Genomic DNA, 18,923 nt, shown 5'->3' on the forward strand with positions numbered 1-18,923 from the left:
CATACCACTTGGGATATGGGGGCAACGGTTTTAAGTAGACAGGGGCCACAACGTGCGCATCAAATAGACTTTTGTACAGCTCCTGGTACGTTACTGGAATGGGAGTAAACTAGAGCTTCTCCGTGTTTTGCCCTGTATTGGGCTCTTGTCTTGGCGAAGCTTGCTGGCCCATGGCCATCGTTCTTGGTTGATTAATCGTGATCGGTTTTACATAACCTATGCTCACATTGCTGACCTCATTTTCTCTTTTCTTCGGGGCTGACTTTCTGGTGCTTTCCTCCACCTCTATCTTTCCGCATCTTATCGCATTCTCTATCATTTCACCAGACATCACTATATCCGTAAAACTCTTAGTTGCGTTGCCCAGCATGTGATTAATGAAGGGGGCTTTCAAGGTATTAATGAAGAGCTTGGTTGTTTCTTTTTCCAACAGTGGCGGTTGGACCTGTGTAGCAACTTCCCTCCACCGCTGAGCATATTGCCTGAAACTTTCACTTGACTTTTTCTCCAGATTCTGTAATGTGATCCTATCAGGCACTATGTCCGTCACATGGCCACATTGCTTCATGAAAGCCTGTGCTAAATCTCTCCATGATTTGACTTGGGTGCTATTCAGCTGATTGTACCATTTGGCCGCAGCCCTAGTCAAACTATCTTGAAAACAGTGAATTAACAGCTGATCATTATTAACATGACCAGTCATGCTTCGACAAAACATCGTGATGTGAGCTTCAAGGTAGCTAGTTCCGTTATATTTTTCAAACTCTGACATTTTGAACTTCGGAGGGAGCACTAGATCTGGAACCAAGCTTAACTCCTTAGCATCCATTCCATACTGATAATAAGTGCTTTCCAGCACTTTGAACTTCTCTTCCAACCATTTGTATCGGTCTTCCAGCTACTTTGGGAGTTCTTCTTTTATCCTTTCTACATCTGCCATGTCATCCAGATCAGGGACACCAGGATTCACCGGATTGTCTCCGGAGCCTGAACCTATCGGGAAATGTGTTAATGTTAAAATGCCAGCTTGATGCTGAGGACTAATGTTGACGGACACCCGAGGTGGATATGTATTGGGTTGTGCAGGGGTATTTGTTGGGGCGAAACCCGATGGATAGACAGGATCCTCACTGTCATCCCCAAGATTGATCATAGGGCTCGTTCCTTTTCCTGGCCCTCCAAGCAGTAACTGGGTTAACTGATTCATCATGTTCTTTTGCGATTCCAGCATCTGATCCTTCATATCCTGCTGAATCTTGGTCAGTTGCTCTTGCATCTGTTCCTGCAGCTGATCCTGCATTTCCTTCTGCATTTGCTCTAGTTTTTCCAACCTTTGATCCATAACTTTGGCTTTTCTCCGTGTGTAGTAATAATGTTCCAGGGTAACTACAACACGATTTCTAATTAATTAGGGTTCTCTTGTGAAGTTTAATGCACATGATGCAATACAATGCAAATGCATGGAATAAATGTAAAAGAAAGTAAGACGTTGATTCTGAACTCAATTCTATTAGAACAACTTTTCTAGAAAGCAAATTCCTTTACATAAAACGGATTACATATGCAGCTTTGCCCTCATATTCCAGGCAATCCCTTTCTGTTGAAGTCAAACCATGCAAACTTCCAATAGATGCCTCCACTAGCTCCTTTTGCTTAATCCGGGCTGCGACTTATTACTTACTTATTCTCGCAATGCTTTTAGCTCCTTTAAGAAAGTCGGGACGTGACTGCTCTCGAATAATCTTTATTGACTTGAATCTTCAGGTAAAATCTTGTTTTCCTCCGCAAATTATCAGCCTTCTTCGGTTGTGTTTACTTAGACCATATTTAGACAACCGTATTATAATCCACTTTATCAATAAATTCGTTTTCTTATGACAAACTGTTCTATTTAGCAATCGAATATAAATCAACACCTCCTTTCTATAATGATGTAATGCAATGCAGTCATAGACAAAACAAAAACAAAACTCATTAGTACAAGAGAAATAAATAATAGAGAAAATACTATTCGGGTGACCACTAAATTTGGGTACGGTTCTACCTAAAGTGGATCCTAAGTCTCTCTATATGTGGTTCGGTTCTAGAGAAAGGGTACCTAAACCAGCAGATTCCTCAACCCTCACCCATTATAGGCTCATGCAGATCGAGTTCAGTTCAGGGGAATACATTTCCCTATGGCCATGCGGAGGTGAAAACCTCACGAAGACATAGGTACGGATGTATCCCGAAAGCAGTTCACTAGCCCATGCGGAGGTGAAAACCTCACGAAGGCATAGTTTCTCACTCCCACTTAGAAGGTGCAACCACAACGGTCATGCAAGATGATGCGAGGAGATATAAAAAACTCGAAATGCAAAACACAAATAAAATGAGAAAAACCATAAAACCCATGAAATGCAATAAAAGGATCGTGTGTTAAAATCCAAATTTTAAATTTTTGACAAAAGGACAGAAAATAATCAATTTTATGGCTTGACTCTCTTATTGTTCCCTAGTGGAGTCGCTAAGCTGTCGAAGCCATTTTTTAAAAGTTTGAAAAAAATGGGGATCGACTTTGAAAAACGAAATTTTAGAGTTGCCACTGACCCTTTCTGAGGTGGGATCGGATCACCTTGAGATTGATCATTTTAATAAAACATTTTGATTTATTAAAACAATAATTTCAGGTCTACGTAAGTCGAGAAAAAAGGGTTCGGGAGTCAGTTATGCACGAGGAAGGGCTAGCACCCTCGTGACGTCCAAAATTGGTACCTAATTGATTAATCAATGTCCTTATGTCTAAAATTTAAAAGATATTTTGAAATACAATTTCTTTTAAAACATTTGAATAACTCAAATTGGTCATTAAGAATTCTCTTGTTACGAAGGAATAAAATATCACATCCAGCACGTTAGGACATAACTTTCTAAACCCTCGAAACCACAGCCGAGTCTTAATTTCCAAAAGCTCATGTATTTGAAATTTCAAAAGGATACTCGATCATTTGGTCCAACGAAAAATCGAAACCCAACATGTTAGGGCATGATTTCTCGGATTTCCAAACATAGAACATTGCCTTGTTTTGAAGTTTAGAAAACACATACAAAACTTTAAAGGGGATGCTTGATTATTTTGGATAAACGAAAAATCGAAACCCAGTACGTTAGGGCACGATTTCAAAAACTTCAAACATCAAACATTGCCTTTGTTTTGGGAAATTTTTAAATTAACAGTTATAAAAACCGAATTAAAAATACTTGTTTGGTTTGCTTGGGGATAAAAAACGATTGATGTTGGGCAAAGAGTTGGAATTTAAAGATCATGATGCAATAACATGTGTACAAGCTTAGTTTTGTACATGAGATAAAAGTATGTGGCACGTTTTAACAAATAATATAGATAATATAGAAGAAATGCAATTTGGAATCGTTAGTATGCAATCAAACAAATGTATAAAAATCTTAAGGTAACATATATGACAGTCTGGAATAGGTCAAAAAATAATAAAAATAAAAACAATGTACGAGATAATAATATATAAACGATATTTCAAGACACATAATGTATATATATAAAAAAAGTAACACATAGCATAGTATTTGTCAATCTAAATAAATAATACTTGAAATGAAAATTTATACATAAAAAAACAAAGGTACTAGCATACGAAAATAAATAAAATATACCATTTAAAATAGGGTCCTTAGAAGAAAATAAACAAGCATAAAATAACATAAAATCAATAATATACATAAAAAATAAAATAAAAGGAAATATTTACATAAAATAAAAGGAAGTCAATAATGTACACTTAGAGTAAAGATAACTTAGTATAAGTTACGTATATACATGATATAAAGAAAACTTAATATAAGTAAAGTATATAAATACAAAATGATATATGAAATTATTTTGGAAGAAAAACAAATAAATATGCATATGAAGAAAACAATATATTCTTATTTTGTTAAAATAATATATACAAAAATATATATGAATTTTGTCGAACAAAACTATATGTTAAAATAATATATTCTTATTTTATGGAAAAAATAAATAAAAACTTAATTGGAAGAAAAGCAAAATTAAAGGGACAATTAACAAATAAAAAAACCATTGAAATTGAAATAGGGACCAAAGCGCAATGCGCGTGAATGTATAAGGGCTAAAATTGAAAATGTTTCCAACCCCAAAAAAGCAACACTCATGCTCGGACTAAATTGGAACGGTGCGCAAACTTCAAGGCAAAAATAAAAGAAACAGAATAGGATCAAATCAAGGGTGACGCAAGTAAGGAGGATTGGTAACGAAAATTACCCATTTAAGGGGTACATGCACGTGGACCAAGTCAAACACGCTATTCCTTTCCCTTCCCCATGCTGTTTCATTCTTATCACCTAAAACCTGCTTTAAAAATTGTGCTTAAAAGAAAACTTTTTAACTTTTATTTAAAAAAAAAAAACCCCTAAATGCCTTGGATATTATCTCATCTCCCTCACTCTCCCTTTATTCTCCAGCTGAAAGGCTCCTTTCAAGCCCCCATCCACTCCCAAAATCTGTTCGTGACCAACGGAGCTAGTCCTATCGACGGCGTGAATGCGATATAACTCCGGTAAGCCTCTCGTTCTCTCTTATATTTTATACTTGTATGTAAACCCAATTGAAAATAAAAAAAAACACAATAAATAGCGATAAATCACCTTTGAATTGCTTTTTATTGATTTTTGTATATATTTCGTGTACAATCTCTCTGAAAAAAAAAAGAAAGAAAAAAAACCAAACAATGAAAAATTCAAAGGCTTTATAGCCAAGTACAAAACCGTTTCCTGCTGTTATTTCTTTCTACTGTCAACTGCTATGAGTCATTAATCTATTTTGCAGGTATGTATGGCGTGGAGAGAAACCGTTCGTGGGTGTGCTGGCGTGGAAGAGTGGTGGAGAACATGGGTGCATGGTGGTGCTGAAAATAGTTGTGGGCTAGGTTTAGGAAAATTGGGCTTTCTGCTTTGGGCTGTTTTGATTAGGCCCAGGCAAAAATTGGGCCTTGCACCCTGTTTGGCCAGATGATGTGCCACCTCATTAGCATGCCTCTTTCTTTGTTGAAACCTACATTGCTGAACCTGTTTAGCAAGTATTCAACTCTTTGCTATCAAGGTCCGATTGTTGGTAGGTCTTCTTTGTCTTCCTTCAACTTCGAAACCACTTAGAGAGCATCTCCTTTAATAATAATGTGTTGTAATCCCAATTGGAGCCCTATTTCAATGGCTACGGTGGAAGCTAGTGCTTCGGTAACTTTAGTAAGGATTAGTTCTCCATTACCGTTGTAGTTGAAAAGTGGTAGAAAAGTGCTATGAAAAAATGTACTCATTAGTTTTTGGTGTTCTCCGTTACTACAAAAAATTCCCATTAAAAGTCTATCATGTCTAAAGAAAAGGACATTTTAAGTTATGTAATATTTAAATAATTTAATATAATGGTACATGAAATATAAGTTCCAAATATTTTTGAAGTAATTAATATAAATTATTTGTAAAATAGATGATATATAAATTATTAAAAGATATAATAATAAATAATATTTAAATAATTTAATATAATGATATATAAAATATAAATTAATCTAATTTTTATATACCCTTTAAATAGTTAATATAAATAATGATATTTGATAATTTTCACATTCTAATGTAAAAGCTAAAAGTCAAAAGCATTTATATCTTAATTTTGTATTTGAATGAAAAGTACTTTTCCATCACACTTTTAAGTGTAAAAACCAAATGTTCTTTTTAAGTGCTTTTTCACCTTAATGTAGAACGCACCCTAAATTGGATGGTTGCGTAGTCGGACTAAAAAACCATCACAATGCTGCATAACTACCCTCTTCCTCATTTCTTGCTTCCACGTCAAAACTCTTATCAAAATTAACTTTTATCATGTTTGTGGGTGCTGGCTTCCAAGTAGTACTCGTATTTAATATATAGCTAGAAACATAATAATTTTTCTATATTCTGGCTGTTAGAAAAATAAATAATAGGAAAATAGAAGTTAGAAAAATAAAATAATGTTATAAAATATAATGACTTTGAGGCATGTAGAGCACTTTCTTTAAGATTTTAAAATACCTTCAAGATACACTAAAGCCCTCAACACTCCAAGTAAAACAATTTAAATGACTAATAGAAAAGTCTTTTATATAGACATCCAATAGATGTATCTTTTATGAGATACCCTTTAATATGAATGTATCTTTTAATAAGATACCTTTTCATATAATTGTGTTGTCTTACAACACAACTTTACATAAAGACAACTTTACATACAAAATTCTCTTTACAACACAATTATTTGGCCAATAATTATAAGTTATTAGACTTTTCTACATAATAAAATATTTTTACTGCCAACATTATAAACTACTAACAATCACCCTTAGTTTAAATGTTGGTACCATACTTTATAGCCATTCACTCCAACAAATATTATGTATATAAGATGATATCTCTCAATATGAACCATCAATTAGCGGATGCTTTTCAAAGTTCTAATAAGTTGTTGGTGTCCGAAGATTGAACCACAACTCCTAGTATTAGAAGTTGAAATACACTACACATAATATTCATTTATATTTCTGTCAGAGGTTGTTCACTTTTAGCACTAAAATGATCATGTGCTTATCTTGTTCATAATAAACATTTACAAGAGAGACCCAACCTTTACTTGTTGAAGTGGCATCACTTCTTATGTTTATATAGGTAGAGTTCTTTTAATGTTTCCCTTGCTTTAGACATTTAAACAATAAACAATGAACTTCATTAATAGTATTCAAATTCATCCTCTATACGCAATGGATAACACTAGTTTCCATTAAACTTTTTTTTTTCTATAATGAGTTTTACTAGTGTATCACAGACATATAACGATAACTTGCTTTTACCCATTGAACTTTAAAACAAGAGGTTTCTAATTAAAAGTTGGGTTTCTATTATCAATTTCTAAGAATAGGATCGAAACACATTCTAGTTGTAGTATTACTATACAAAGAAAATTATTCTCTCACATTCATTAGCATAAATTAGAGATTGAATGTAATATCCCATTTTTCAGTAGTATCGAAAATGGTTATTTCAGGACCATAATTCCAACAAGTGAGTCAGTATTTTATGTTTATTTTATGTTTATAGAGTTATATTTGAGTCGTATTAAAATTTGGATAAGAAATTTTAATGTCTGGTTAGTTAATTTAGTAAAAAGGACTAAATTGTAAAATATGCTAAAGTAGCTTCTATTAGTTAAATGTGCTTGATTTTTAAAGAAAAACTAAAATAACGGACTTGATTGATAGATAAACCTTATGGTTAGTTAATGGAAAATTATGGTCATGTTATGTTAATAATTTAGTTCAGATTAAGAGGTTAATTTGGTAATTAGTTTAATTAAAGAAAAGAAACAAAAGATAAAAAATGGTATCATCATCTTCTCAACTCTCTCCCACCAAAAAAGAAAAAGAAAAAAAGAAACTCCATTTTTTGAGCTTAAAGTTTCGGTTAGCAAATTGGTGCATGTAAGTGTTTCTCTCACACATATTTAATAATTTTTATATTTTTTGAACTCGTTGTAGCTTAAACTATTAAACCTGAGGATGAAATTATAAAAATGTTGAAGTTTTAGGGATTGGTTAGTAATGGAATTTTGGTGTTCATGATTTTTAATGGTAGTTGTATATATTTGAATGTTGATTAGGATATTTTTGTAAAAGAATTTGTGTTAATTTTGAGTTTAATGATCAATGTGTAAATAATTAAAATTTGCATAGAAATTTTTTGAATTGTAAATAATTGGGGATTGTACTAGTTTAGAAAGAAGTTCGGCTAGCATGGAAAATTGTAAAATTTTGTTAAATTTTGGAATTTCGGGTTTAGGGACTAAATTGTGAGAAATGTAAAAGTTTAAGGAAAATGTGAAAATAATGAAAACATAAGGGTGTCATGCATTGAATTGATTTTTAAATTATGTAAATTTAATAAATTAAATTTAATTATTATATAGATCAAGAACCGAGTCAAAAAGACAATAATCGAGGAAAGAGAAAAATTACAGAGTAGTCCTTGTATATTATTTGGAAGTGGATTGCAGGTAAGTTCATAATGTAATAATATGTATATGTGTATCTCTTTATGATTATATTATTGTTTTCTAGTTAATGGTATATATGGGAAATTTCATTAGTTACTTATATATTATTAAAATTTGTAATTAAGTACAAATATAAAATGAATGTTTGATGATGGTAATTATTGTTATTATGTGTACGGAAATAAGAAGTGCCTCTAAATGATGGATTTATTGGTATTGCGATTTTAAGTATAATGCCCCATTCTTAATGCCCCATTGAACATAGTAAATGATTAGGATACGATTAGTATGCCAATAGGGTTTTAATGTGCGCTTGTACGGGTTTGCACTTTGGTGCATTTGTTTGCACTTCAATGCCTTTGATTGCATATTCCTTCCTCTGTTTGCACTTTGGTGCCTCTGTTATGCATCATTGAGTATCCGAGTCCAGTTACTATAGTTCAGCGGGCTATGCATCAAATGACTTAAAACTCATTTATTTGTTCAATTTTGTTGGATAGTTATATTACTACTAAATGATAAATGTTTCTATGAAGTTTTTGTTTTATAAATGTTAATGGTTGTATTGAGAAATTTTGGATGATGAATTGGTTATGACTTTTGGAAGGTATCATTTATGATGTAAATAAATATATACTAATGTGGTGTGATCTTGCATTTGAATATCAAGAATTAGAACTTATCTTTTTTGTTTATCTATATTGGTTGAGTTGGCGTTTTATGGACTGACTAGACGAATTGTTTTGGAGCACACACTATCCAGCCATCTTGGTAGCTTTTGTATTTCATTTTGGGATGTGGTGTCTTATTGTTGATGTGTAAATCGTTAAGTTATTTTGGTATTTCTAGTGATTTGCTTTATTTTGGATGTGTACTTGTGTTGGATATAATTAAGTTGATCCTAAATGGTATATAAAGATTTGGTGATGATGTTTTGAAATGGTTGCTTGTTGAGTATGCCCATATTTTCGTCAATTAGATTGGTGGTTTTAGGCATGAATGGTTAACTAATGATAAAACTTGTTCCTTTATTGTAACTTTGTTCTTGAGTTGAATGAATGTATGGATTGAGATGCCTTTTGATGGTATATTGGTTAGACATAAGATGAATGAAATTTTGGCATGTATTTGGTGATTTGAATGTGATTTTAACCATGTAAAATTAGTTAGATATGGCATGTCTTGCTGTGCAAGAAATGATGCTTGATTAACTTAATTTAGGGGTTAAAAATGGAGCACACAGCCTGAGACACAGGCTACCACACGACCATGTGGCACACATAGTCGCCACACATGGTCGTGTATATTTATTATTTTAGGTGCATGTTTCACATGGTCTGTGACACGACCGTGTGTCTCAAAATAGTTTGTGGCACGGTCGGTCACATGGTCGTGTGACCTAACTTCGAATACACACACGGTTTACAGTCTGCAACACAGTTGTGTGACCCTATTTTGATTATACACATGAGTAGATACACAGGCTGGGACACAGTTGAGTGTTTTGACTTCTAATGTTTACGTGGTGTAGGCTTTGTCACACGACTTGGCCATACAACCGTGTGACCCCTGTTTTCCAAAATTTTTATATTTTTTTCAAAATGTTTTGATTTGTTTCGATTTGATCCCAAATTGTTCCTAAATTTTTTCTAGGGCTCCATAGGCTCGATTCAAGGTCTATAAGTGTAATATTTGCCATGATTAGATTTAATTGATATATGTTGGTATTTAATTGTATAATTGTTTCTGTTGGAAAGTTAAATGTTCTATTTTTCTTAGTAATAGTCTGAAATCCTAATCCAGCAACAAAGATAGGATAGGGGTGTTACATTGAATCTATAATATAATAAATTCATATGCTAACATGTCTAAAATTTTATTTTACTACATGTGTTGGACATCAGTCCCTGTTTCTAGAAAATAGTCGGCATCAGTTGTGGCCACAACTTTAATTCTCATTAACACAAATTTTCAACCATTCTATTTCCACAACTTTAATCCAACTTGTAGTTGGATAAAATGAATAAAGAAGTCAACCACTCTAATTCTTCAATATTAAGAACCAACTCAATGAGTTTTATTTAACGAGATAGGTAAACTTTTTTGCTTATATAATTTCACAAATTTTACAAAATATTACAACACTATGGTGATATATATTATTTTTCTTTAATTTGTGCTTAATTGATATATAAGAAACCAACACACCCACAATGTGCAAAATGTACATTCTTGTACTAAAGAATGTTTAATTCAACACTCAAGATACCATATATATCAATATGCTCTTTCATTTATGTTTTTACTATTTGATGGATTTTTAAACATTATTTTCACATATCTAGGAGGCCTCCAATTATGCACCCTTAGTAAAATATCACTTACGCAACAAGTGATACCTTGAACTTTTCTATAAAGTTTCAAAACTTTTGATCAACTCAATATGAAAGTGCATAAAAGTAAATATATATAAAATATAATCACTATCAAAACAAAATGTCTAATTCCTTGACATTCTTGTACTTTACAAAATATAATCCAAATATATGCTTTTGAACTTGTTAGTAATTCACATTGATTGATTTCTTTCTTTGCTTGTATTCAAGTTTCCATTATTGATCAATCCTTCTATATATATTGTAACCTCTCCAACCCAAGCTAGATGTTAGAAACGAATTTGGGAGATTACATCGACCACTAAGATGGCCTATGATTGGAGTTTATAAAACAATCATTTCAAAATATTTGTTTATTTCAGAAGAAAACTTAACCTATTTTTAGAAAAACATATGAGTTAACAAAAAACTAATTAATTTTGACATTCTTCTCATCACGGTGACTTTTGTTTTTGAAAACTTATTCTTCTCATCACAGTGACTTTTTTTTTTGAAAACTTAGTTAATTTTTTATTTATTTACTACTCAACATTTATTTATTAATTACCAGCGGAAAAGTGATTAAGATAATGGTAATTTGTATGTAAATGAGTTTTAATGGTGATTCTATGTTTTGTAAGCAGTTTTTACTGCTGGTTTGAGTAGGGTGGTTGAGTCCAGAACTTTGAACTGCAATAGATGAGAGTTAAGTGGGTCTCTATCCTGACTCTTTGATATGAACTGTTCAAACAAGAAGCATATATATATGTGATGATGATGTCTATAGAAATTAGTAAAAATATGAGTTTAGCAAAGATGAAAGATGTGCTACGATGATATGTATAAATTCTATTAAAAAGAAAAATGTTTGGTAAGCATGCAGGTAAGGTCTGATGTAGGAGATGTATGAGCTAGTAAAAAGGTGATCATCTAGGGAAGTAAATGCTGAGCAAATGTTCCTCTATGATGCCTCTGGTAGGGCAGTTATATTGCTAACTAGACTGGCAGATCACGATACGAAAACAAGAATAAACTATAAGGTTGAGACCCATGACATCTTACTCTGATTTGGAAACACTCATGGTGTAGCCTCTAATAAGATGAAGATTGGATTGGCAAATTACAATACATGAATGTGTGTGTAAGCTATATGGCTAAGACCCATTGCAAGATATGTCTGTATATATGCTTATGGTGTAGCCTTCGATAATGTATAATTTGAAATGGCAGATCACAATATATGAAATTATGTATAAGCCCATGTTGGAGAAACCTATGACACCTTCTGTGATAGTCCATTGATAAACCATAATTTATACATATTCTTACCTCATGCTTAGCATATTTTTAGCTGAATTATCATTAGATTTGGTGAATTTGATACTCCTAATCCTTTAATTTCATGTTTTATACTTAGGTGAGCATAGGAGAGTAAAAAGAGCAAGAAATGGGCCGAAAACGAAGAAAATAGACCAACATGGGAAATTAACAAGGCCTGGACTTCCTCACACAGATAGACCATACGCCCGTGCCTATTTAACAGCCTTGACCATGGTCTGAAGCAATCGCACACGGGCGTGTCACACAAGCGTGTCCCTGTCGAGCCCAAGTTCAGTATTATTCGAAAAAGGCCACTCTTGAGGGCTTTTAGGCATTCTAAAACCTATTTAAACACCTGAGGAGGCACTTAGAAGACACACAGGGAGTAGGAGGCAATGAATTACTCAAGGAAAGCCAATTGATCCATCTCAAAATCTGGATTATTCGTCAAGACTGAGGATCTCCTTCAATTTCCTTCAGGAGTTTTGGGTTTTCTTTATATTTTGTTATCATTATTCTTTTGAGATATTTTCTTTCATAATTATGAACTAAAACCCCTAAATACCTAAGGGGAATGAAACCTAAGACGGATCTTGTTATTATTATCTGAATTGTATGATAAATATTTGACTTATTCTTAATTATGTGTTCTTAATTCTTGGTTTAATCTTCCAAGATATTGATTCAAGTTAATGCGCTTATTCAGAGGAGCAAAAGTCCCTGTCTAAGAGTAAATTTTTCATAATTAAGCGGAGTTGATTGCACGCCTAGAGATAGGGTGACAAGATTTTGCCGGATTAGGGTGAAACCTAATAAGGGAGTCCATAGATCGAGTTAATGCAACACTAGGGTGTTAATTAGAAAGAGATTTTAATTAATCAACCTAGGGTTAGACGTTATCAATCTCGAGAGAGATAATAATATAACTTAGGGATTTCTACGGATCAAGTCAAATGAATAAATAAATCGATTGAGTCAAATAACAAGTGAAGTCTAGGTGGATTTTTCCTTGGGTATTGTCTTAATCAATCGAGTTTTCCCAAAAGTTTTTCCCCAATTTTCTCTCTGTGCACCCTTAGTTTAGTTAATTAGTTAGATAAACAAATCCCTTAATTTTTAGGCTAGATAATAAAAAGAAAGCAATTACTAGTACTCTTGGTTCCTTTGGGTTTGACAATCCAGTCTTGCTAAAGCTATATTACTGTTCGATAGGTACATTTGGCTTCATCGTGATGATAGTTAGTTTCAAGAATGATTAATTATAAATTTTTAAAACTTGTCGCGAATATCACGTATCATGTTTTTGGCGCTGTTGCTGGGGAACTAAGATATTAGGAATACTCAATTTTTATTACTTTAGCCATTTTACTTTTGTTGCAATTTGAATTTTTATTTTATTTTCTTATTTTTATTTTTCGTTTATTCGCTTCTGGCAAGTTTTTATAGTTCATGACTAGAAGAAACCCGTCAGGACCATTACTTTTTGATAGTGAGATCGATCGCACAGCTCACAAAAATCGAAGAGAAATAAGGCAAAGCCTAAGATATACAGAGGAAGAGCAAGAGGACGATATTTCCACCACAACCGAGGAGATGGCTAAAAATCAGGAAAATCCGCTACCTCTTGCGATTGCTGCTAATCAGAATCCTACTCCGCATACTATGTATGATTATGCTAAACCTACTTTAAGAGGAACTGAGTCAAGTATAGTTAGGCCAGCTGTAGCTGCAAATAATTTTGAACTAAAACCTAACACAATTCAAATGATACAACAATTTGTTTAGTTTGATGGTTTGCAGGATGAGGAACAATCACTTGACAAATTTTCTAGAGTTTTGCGACACATTTAAAATTAATGGCATTTCTGATGATTCCATTCGCCTTCGGTTATTTCCCTTTTCATTGAGGAACAAATCTAAACAGTGGTTGAACTCATTACCACGAGTGTCAATCACTACTTGGGAACAAATGACCGAAAAATTCTTATTAAAATATTTTTCATCGGCTAAAATGACTAAATTACGTAGTGATATCTCTTCTTTTATGCAGATGGATCTAGAAACGCATTATGATGCATGGGAGAGATACAAAGATTTGTTGAGAAGGTGCCCTCATCATGGGTTACCTCTATGGCTGCAAGTTCAGACGTTTGACAACGGTGTAAACCCCTCAACAAGGCAACTTATCGATGCATCCGCTGGTGGGACTATCAATAATAGGACATCTGAAGATGCTTATGAATTTATAGAAGAGATCTCACTGAATAATTATCAGTGGCAAGTAATGAGGACAAAGACGACTAAAACAACTGACGTTTTTAACGTTGATTCAGTCATGATGCTCTCTAGTCAAGTAGAACTATTAAATAAGAAAATTGACAGGTTATTTGGTTCTTCACAGGTTCACCCAGTAATGCAGTGCGAAGCAAGTAGAGGTGGATCAAGCAATTCAGAATACCCACCTTATGGCCACAATATGGAAAATGAGCAGTTGAATTACATGGGTAATAATCCTCGATCTTAAAATAATCCTTATAGTAACACTTAAAATGCAGGTTGGAGGAACCATCCAAATTTTTCATGGGGAGGCCAAGGAAATCAGAGACCCCCACCACCTCCAGGCTTCCAACAACTACCTTACCAACAAGAGAAAAAGCTGAACCTTGAGGACATGCTAACAAAATTCATCTCAGTGTTAGAAACTTGTTTTTAGAATACCAAGAAAGCACTTAAGAATCAACAAGTGTCGATTCAAGGGCTCGAAACTCAGATAAGCCAGCTTGCTAAATTGGTATCTGAACGACCACAAGGTAGCCTGTTGAGTAACACTAAATCTAATCCAAGGGAATAGCTCAATGCGATTACCATTCAAGATGAGGAAGGGTTAGTTGCACCTCAACTAGAACTGAGGCAAGAAATTGTGGTAAGTAAAGGTAGAGGTAAGGTGGACCATAATGAGCAAAAATAGGTAAGTAAAGAGTACAAACCACGTGTACTATACCCAAATACGACAAGGAAAGACCACTCAGACGAACAATTCGGTAAATTCCTTAAAATTTTAAAGAAATTACATATTAACTTACCGTTTATTGAAGCTCTTTCGCAGATGCTGAACACAGTCAAATTTTTAAAGGAGCTTTTAGCGAATAAGCGGAAGTTAGATGAGGCATCGCATGTGGAGATGAATGCAGTTTGCTCAGCCATTCTGCAAAATAAGCTGGCCTGATAACACTCTAGAATGTCATGTTTTTATGTGCTAATTATATATTTATTCTGAGCTTGATCCTACTAATTTTAGCTATTTATGTCTTTTTATCTTTAAAGGACTGATTTGGAGGCAAAAAGAAAAATTAAGGGACAAAAGTGCGAATTTGGAGACACAATGGGCTGATATGCGGCACAGGAAAAAGATTGTTCCAAAAGTGCGAGCATGGAAGACACAAGGACTGAAAACTCAAAAAGAAGAGATTTTATTTTATAAGACTCTATTTTATTTATATTAGAATAATTATTATTAAGATAATTATTAGGATTATTTAATTTTAGGATTTTATTTTAATTATCTTTAATTAAATGTATTTATCTTTTTAGAATTTAAGTTAAATTAGATTATCTCCCTAGCACTATAAATAGGGGGTGAAGTGACTCTATTTGGGGTGTTCATCTTTTTCTGTAAACACTCTCCCCCTGAAAGTCTAGGCTTTTGTTTCTTCATATTTTCTTTGAATAAAATTTTCTTTTCTATTTTTATATTTATTTCCTTTTCCACCATTATCATGACCCATTAAAACCTATCTAGCCGAAGGTTGTCAATATTCCCCAAAAAAGGGTTTTTGAGGCCTAGAACCCGTACTTAGCCTTCTCGCCAAGTATTCATCGTTTCTCACTTACTGGTGGCCTTCCATCCATGGCCCTTAAGTAAGCTTTTCAGCATATGCAAAGCGACCGCTTTGTATGTTTTGAAAGGATTGCACAGTCGGTTCGTTAATTTACTGCGTCAGAGGTTGGCGAGCCAAAGAGACAAAATGACTTGGGATTCGCCATTGAGAAGCGTTGATCTAGCATAAATTACTGGTTAGAGTCAGGTTCCCTAAAAATCGTAAGTCTAATCTTTGGAGCTGGTGGTCATAGCCAGCCTCTTCCACTATAACTGGCTTACTTGAGTTGAGAAGGGTTACTTAAAAGCCAAGGATTGAACCCAAGGCAGAACGAGACAACCGGAGGCTGGAATCTCGCCACATAAGAAACTTTCTCTTTTCCCAACTCTATTTATTTTTCCTCATTTTAATTTCGACAATTTATTTAATTTCACAATTTCAATTCCCTTTAAATTCTATTTTTTTTCCAGATTCTTAATTTTATTTTTTTTATTTTTCAGGAACGTAGGTTTTCTTGGCCAAGAAATTGTCCAGGATTTCAAGAAACGAGCATTTGTACAATCCGGTCCCTGAAGATTCGACCCTACTTCCCTTTTACTGTTATTTTTACTATTTTACAGAGAATAGGATATTTTTGGTGCTCTCAACGAGACATCATGGCCAACAAATTGAAAGATCCAAGGAGTTTTACGATTCCTTATTTAATTGGTAGCTTAGATGTTAATAACGCTTTGGCTGATTTAGGGGCTAGTATCAATTTCATGCCTTATAAAATGTTTAAACAACTAGGTCTTGGGAAACCTAAACAAACTAGGATGAGTATTCAGTTAGCTGATAAAACTATTAGATTTCCCAGGGGTATCATTGAAGATGTACTGGTAAAAATCGATAAATTTATTTTCCCAATTGATTTTGTTGTTCTAGACATAGAAGAGGATAGCGACGCACCTTTAATTTTAGGACGGCCCTTTCTAGCAACTGCTAAAACTATAATTGATGTTGGCACAAGTAAACCACACTTCGTATGGGTGATGAATCAATTACTCCTCAAGCTCGAAATTCTATTAGTACTGATCATGTGGTGAAACCCTCTGTGCAGGAAACACATTCGAGAAACACACTTGAGCCACATTCAAATAACGACAAAGAACCCATCTATGAAGAACAAGGCTACAGGTTGAGGAACTAGATGAATGGCGGACACAGAAATCGAAATCACACGATAAAAAAAAACCATGCCATGACGAGCTCAATATTTCTCCAACTCAACTTAAGGTTGGAAACAAAGTACTATTAGATGCAGCAGACCTTCGGATTGCCACCTCTGAACCTAATGGAGAAATCCCTCTTACTGTACTTAGTATTTTCCCATACGGCACAGTCGAGGTAATTCATCCCAAATTCGGTATGTTTAAGGTAAATAGTACTTGTCTAAAACCTTATTTTGATAAAATTGATAGCAGGGATGAGGAGTGTAAACTCCTTGCACCACCATGACTATGCAACAGAGAGGTAAGTCAAGCTTAGACTATAAATAAGCGCTTTTCGCGAGGTAACCCGAGCACTAATGGTGTTACCTTCTTTAAAATTTTAGTTTTTAACATCTAATCACTAACTGAGTCATTGAAACACAGGTTTTCTAATTCACACGGTGAGGCACACAGGCGTGCCTTAGGCCGTGCTCACACTACGGGAGGAGACACGGCCTTGCGACACGACCGTGTGGAAACAGAAAAATTTTTTTCCTTAACACGAGATGCGATAAGTTGCCACGGCCGTGTGACGTGGCCGTGGGTGAGTCTGTCAAATCAACACGGGTGTGTGACACGCCCGTGTCTTGAAATCGTGGTTGAAACTAAGAATTTAGCACAAGTGTGCGACACGCCCGTGCCCACCAACCGTGCTCAAGACTGATAAAACAAAACGGGCGTGTGCTTATACACACGGGCGTGGGAGAAGTGAACGAAGTAGGACACGACCGTGCGACACGGCCATGTGCACCAACACGCCTAAAGGACATAGGCGTGGGACGAATTTCAGACGTGTCCAAATTTGAAAATTGCGATAAACACGGGCTGAATAAACCCTTTATATTCATCATCCCCTTCCCCAAAATCCCTAACTGTAGTCACTGTAACTCTTGCCCACGCCTTCCTGCCATGCCTGTGCGTCGACCACAACACCACCAACGACGACCCAAGCTCCTCCCTCTACCAAGCTTTTGCGTTTGTCCATTCTTTTCTCTTCATTTCGTTTACGAATTCAATTTTTCTTGTTTTATTTTGACTGTTAATCTTCATAGTTCTAATAATAGCCTTGCTTATGCTATTTGTTTCTTACTATCTTAGTTGATGCATTATGATACCATCATTCTTGTGTTGCCATGGACTTCATTCTATTTTCCATATCATCATTTCCATATGTATTCATTCACTAGGCATTATTATCATATTCCTATTCGTAGTAATGACTTAATATATCTGATTGGGTTATTTTTCAGCGTAGTTGTTCTTTAGTACATGACTCCTATAAAGTATCTCTATTAGTTTTAACATGCATTGCATATGTTTTTTCATGTTATTGTTGGAGAGTAAGTTTACTTTTTTATTTTTTATTTTTTTCGTCTTGCCATTGCAGATATCATGTCAAACCATGGTAAGAAAATCGTTGTCCCCGCTTCAAAGAAAAGGAAAGGAACAGCGTCATCCTTGGGTCCTACCGTGGAGATCAGGCACCCCTTTATTTAGTTTCCCTTAGGACCTCAGGAAGAACTCTTTTAGATACTTCGGGCTTGACCCTTAGGTGTAGGCCGCTGCATTGAATGGGCCGCACTTGAACAAGTCCAACTGGTTGACGCGGTCAGAGCCCTTCTGTCGACTGATCCATGGGAGCTCTTCTTTGGGATCATCAAGCCGATATACCTTAAGCTCACACTGGAACTCTATTCGACCTTTCACTTCCAAACCGTTATGACAGAGTTCGACGATCCTGGAACGGTCCAGTTTCGCCTTGGTGGTTTAGTGTGCCAGTTGAGCGTACCGGAGTTCGAAATTGTACTAGGGCTGTATACGGAGGAGTTCATGGACTACAACGAACTTGACACCCTTCATCGCCACATCCACTACTCTCCCTCGAAGTGCTAGAAGGCCTTCGTCCCTGCCTCGGCCACCTACGACCCTAACCGTTCCAAAACATCAGCTCTCCCTCCATCCTTGAGGTACCTACACGCCCTCT

General features: G+C 34.7%; 1 long non-coding RNA gene and 1 other non-coding gene across 2 annotated transcripts; one reads left to right on the plus strand and one right to left on the minus strand.

Moving 5' to 3' along the window:
* The first annotated feature begins 4,407 nt into the window (after nt 1-4,407).
* On the plus strand, nt 4,408-5,416 carry LOC128290405 (uncharacterized). The gene is made up of 2 exons (XR_008280228.1): nt 4,408-4,595; nt 4,865-5,416. It is a non-coding gene; the product is annotated as an uncharacterized LOC128290405 (long non-coding RNA).
* Nucleotides 5,417-13,828: 8,412 nt separating this feature from the next.
* On the minus strand, nt 13,829-13,935 carry LOC128290984 (small nucleolar RNA R71). The gene has a single exon (XR_008280762.1). It is a non-coding gene; the product is annotated as a small nucleolar RNA R71 (small nucleolar RNA).
* Nucleotides 13,936-18,923: the final 4,988 nt, after the last annotated feature.

This window comes from Gossypium arboreum, chromosome 3 (genome assembly GCF_025698485.1).
Source record: "Gossypium arboreum isolate Shixiya-1 chromosome 3, ASM2569848v2, whole genome shotgun sequence".
Classification (NCBI taxonomy): domain Eukaryota; kingdom Viridiplantae; phylum Streptophyta; class Magnoliopsida; order Malvales; family Malvaceae; genus Gossypium; species Gossypium arboreum.